Here is a 4,289-nt window from a genome sequence, read left to right as displayed (position 1 = left end):
TTTGGCCAAAATGTGGGATCTTCGATACATTTTGTAATGGCTTCATCGTCCGCTACATTCAGTTGAGCCGATGCAGTGCGTTTCCACGACCGAGCGAAGTATCTTAAATAAGTGTAAGTGATGGAGTTCTCATACAGGTAATCGCACAAAGCATTCTCAGATGACACTTTTTTGTCAATTCCGTGAATGTAATACCGTCTGACTCTCCTTTTCTTTCTAGGAATGAATCCAACAAACACAGGCGAATGTTATTTTGAAAATGAATTATGATAGTGTACATTGTATAACATTACTGTTATTTTGATACTAAATACGTCATATTGGTCTAACTTCTTATATATAAAGTAAGCGTAGTGATACTTTTAGTTAGAAAAACATGCAAAATGTTCACAAAATTTTAAGTATGATCAACATTGTCAACTTTGCCTATATATAATTACAGTGGTAGTCTATATTTTAAACTTCTTTAAAACTTTCCATATGTGTATTTCGTCTACTGAATCATTTTTATATGATATAAAAACCGGTACTTTATTAGCATACCAAACATGATCAATGGCCAATTTAACATAATCTTGAAGATTTGATTATCAATGTTTATTATGGTAAATACCGATACATTTTCTGTTTTTGTATCATACCAAAACGCTTTATTATATTACGCATGTTTTAAAGTTATGTGCAGCAATTATAACTCATGAAAACATAGTCTGCCAAAGTAATCTTTCCTCTGGAGAACTACTTAAGGTTGAGATTGTGTTATAGACAAAGATATTCAATTTTATAAAAACAATGAAATAATCTTAATAGTAAAACTATTATACACTTTATTATACCCCCTGCAGAAAAGTTAGGGGTCTACTGGAATCAGCTTGTCTGTCTGTCTGTCTGTCTGTCTGTCTGTCTGTTCGTAGAAAATCTCCTTCTAAAGTAATAGACCAATTTCCGCGAAAGTTTCCAGATATGGTAACTGCCCCCTGACATTGTGCATCCCAGTAGTATGTTTTCATTCCGAACTTTTAAAAAGGAGTTATGGCCCTTAGAAAAAAAGCACCTTTGTCTGCCTCAAAAACTTCTGGGTCGATTTCGATGAATGTTTACAGATATGGTAATTACCCCCTGATGTCGTGCATCAGGGTAGTATTTCAACCCTTTTTACGGAGTTACGGCCCTTTGTTAAAAACCTTTGTCTTGACAACTCTTCCTTAACTACTAGAACGACTTAAGCAAAACCGGTTCATATGGGCTAACAAGTTTTGGTATGGAAGTATGTTTTGGAATGGGGAGGGAGTACAGGAAGTATGTATGCTTAAATAAAGACGGGGGGGGGGGTTGAACTATGGATTACTTTGCAATGATTTGCCTTTAGCTTACAGTTCTGGTTTATATAGGATTGGGGGTATTAGTTAGTTTTTGGCTAACAGCTTAGTTGTTATCTTATTTGGCCTATTGCCCATTCATTAAACAAAATATGGAGGAACATTACATCATTTTATATCGTTAAATCTAAACATATAAAGCAAGGAAAGGTATCCTTGTCTGACTCCCCATACACAATTTTTATTTCAGCACATTTGATTTTGTGACCATGAACGAAGGTCAAGGTCATCGACGTTAACAAAATTGAAATCCGTTCACATGAACAACCTACTTGCGAAATATCAAGACCCAAGGACTTTTGGTCATGAAGAAACACAAGTTAAAGGAAAAGTGGAAAGAAAGCTGTGTTTTTCTTTTTTTTAATCAAAAGTGTTATATTTCATGCATTACACAATGTGAATCTGAATTACTGTGGCATGCAGGAGTAGCGCGGGTCTTGATCAATAGATCTTCTGCTCCTGACGCTGAACACCACTGGTTGCAAATGCGTGCACTTTGTACAGGTAATCTGTAAATTCCTGGTATGAAGACTTGGTGAATACAGTCTCCTTCCACAGGTCAGGGGTCAGGTAAGTATAGGTATTGGCGATGGCAGCATAGGTAGCTTTGGCAAAGTTTCCCAGTGTTGATGTCTCTGGCACTGGTGTAACAATCCTCAATACCAGCCATGGTCAACAGCTTCTTGGGGACGGTAGCACTGACAATACCACGAGGTGCTAGGATCAACCTAACTGTGACACTGCCACACTTACCAGTCATCTTACATGGTACTGTAGGTGGTTTTCCAATCTTGTTACCCCAATAGCCTCTGCGTACAGGGATAACGGACAGCTTGGCTAAGACTATAGCCCCTTGGATAGCAGTGGCCACTTCCTTTGAGCACTTGACTCCCAGACCAACATGACCATTATGGTCATCAATGGCAACAAATGCCTTGAACCTCGTTCTCTGACCGACTTTAGTCTGTTTCTGAACAGGCTTGATCTTCAGGACTTCATCCTTCAGGGCAGACCTAAGGAAGAAGTCAATGATTTCAAACTCCTTGATGGGCAAGGAAAACAGATAAATCTCCTCTCGAGATTTGACCTTAAGATACTTCACCAAACGTCAAAGTTTAGTGGCAGGCATCAATTCCTTTTCCTTCTTTGGCCCCCGTCCACGTCCCCTTCCTCTGCCACGCCCACGTCCACGACCGCGGCCCACGTTCGCCTGACCCGAATCCTCCTCTAAATCCCCAACGTTCACCGGCTGGTGCTGCGTCCGCCATTGGTGATCAGGTGATTAAACCGGTTATATGACAAATTTACCGGTTGTTTTTTTGAAATTCCTGACGTTGAAAGATATTATTAGTTGCTAACTTTTAAGCAAGTATGAAATATAGACTGGTTTTAGAACTATGTAAATTAACGTGTCGAAAATGGGAATTTTCTCATTAGTAATGAAATTTCACATAGTTTTCTGCTTAAATCTTCAATAAAAAGAACAATTCTTTCTTGAAATAGTTTAATATTCGGTATTAAAATAACAGTTGGAATATGTTGCACACGATGATGATATAATTTTATAGTAATTATGTCATTTAAATGCTCTAGGAGGAATTGTATTACCGCACCATTAACACCCACACAGGTGTAAGTCAATGAGGTCACATTTATCCTAAAATGAATTTTGAAACTAACGGTTCCTGATTTAAGATTCCTATACCCATACCTTTTTGTATTTATCTTGTTTTGAAATTCCAAGCGGGGGCCGACGCTAATGTTAAATCTCCATAGGCGTTGACCCTACCTTTGGAAACCCACCCAGATAGGTTTCTGGATAAGCCACTGTTGTGATATAAGTTTAAATTGTATTACTTTTATAAAACAGACGTTTTCGACACAATTTTTACTGCGTTGATCATTCATCAATCTACTTTGGCAGTTTTACATTGTTTAATTTGTCAGTCTGAATTTTGGTAGATTAGAAAAAGTCGGTGGTAATAATGTTTTTATTAATGTAATGAATCGATCAAAAACGTAACAATGTCAGTGTTATAATCCTTCCGGTGGCAGTTTTTAGGAAAGTGTATAAGTTTATGCATTTTCCGTTACTTATTTGGGAATTAAAAGAAAGTTGTAGGGCTGACGAATAAGACTCAAGGTGATGAATTATATAAAACGTATACAGTGCTGCTAATAAAGCAATCAGAATGGCGGCGGAACAAATAACACCAAACAAATTGAAAAGGACTACAGACTTTATTACAGACTATAGTATAGACAATATTGCGATATTGATAACACAAAGACGGCTGACCTCAGTAAACCTGACAGCAGTCTACATCCCGGATCACCTCAGTAAACCTGACAGCAGTTTACGGCCCGGATTGCCTCAGTAAACCTGACAGCAGTCTACGGCCCGGATAACATCAGTAAACCTGACAGCAGGCTACGGCCCGGATCACCTCAGTAAACCTGATAGCAGTGTACGGCCCGGATCCCCTCAGGGAACCTGAAAGCAGTGTACGGCCCGGATCACCTCAGTAAACCTGACAGCAGTCTACGGCCCGGATCACCTCAGTAAACCTGATAGCAGTGTACGGCCCGGATCACCTCAGTGAACCTGAAAGCAGTGTACGGCCCGGATCACCTCAGTAAACCTGACAGCAGTCTACGGCCCGGATCACCTCAGTAAACCTGACAGCAGTCTACGGCCCGGATCACCTCAGTAAACCTGACAGCAGTCTACGGCCCGGATCACCTCAGTAAACCTGACAGCAGTCTACGGCCCGGATCACCTCAGTAAACCTGACAGCAGTCTACGGCCCGGATCACCTCAGTAAACCTGACAGCAGTCTACGGCCCGGATCACCTCAGTAAACCTGACAGCAGTCTACGGCCCGGATCACCTCAGTAAACCTGACAGCA

General features: G+C 40.1%; 1 pseudogene; it reads right to left on the bottom strand.

The window, feature by feature from the left end:
• Positions 1 to 1,820: 1,820 nt before the first annotated feature.
• Positions 1,821 to 2,664, bottom strand: LOC110458336 (annotated as a pseudogene).
• Positions 2,665 to 4,289: the final 1,625 nt, after the last annotated feature.

Source organism: Mizuhopecten yessoensis, unplaced genomic scaffold (genome assembly GCF_002113885.1).
Source record: "Mizuhopecten yessoensis strain PY_sf001 unplaced genomic scaffold, ASM211388v2 scaffold1217, whole genome shotgun sequence".
Lineage (NCBI taxonomy): Eukaryota > Metazoa > Mollusca > Bivalvia > Pectinida > Pectinidae > Mizuhopecten > Mizuhopecten yessoensis.
This window is presented reverse-complemented; position numbering and strand designations above follow the sequence as displayed.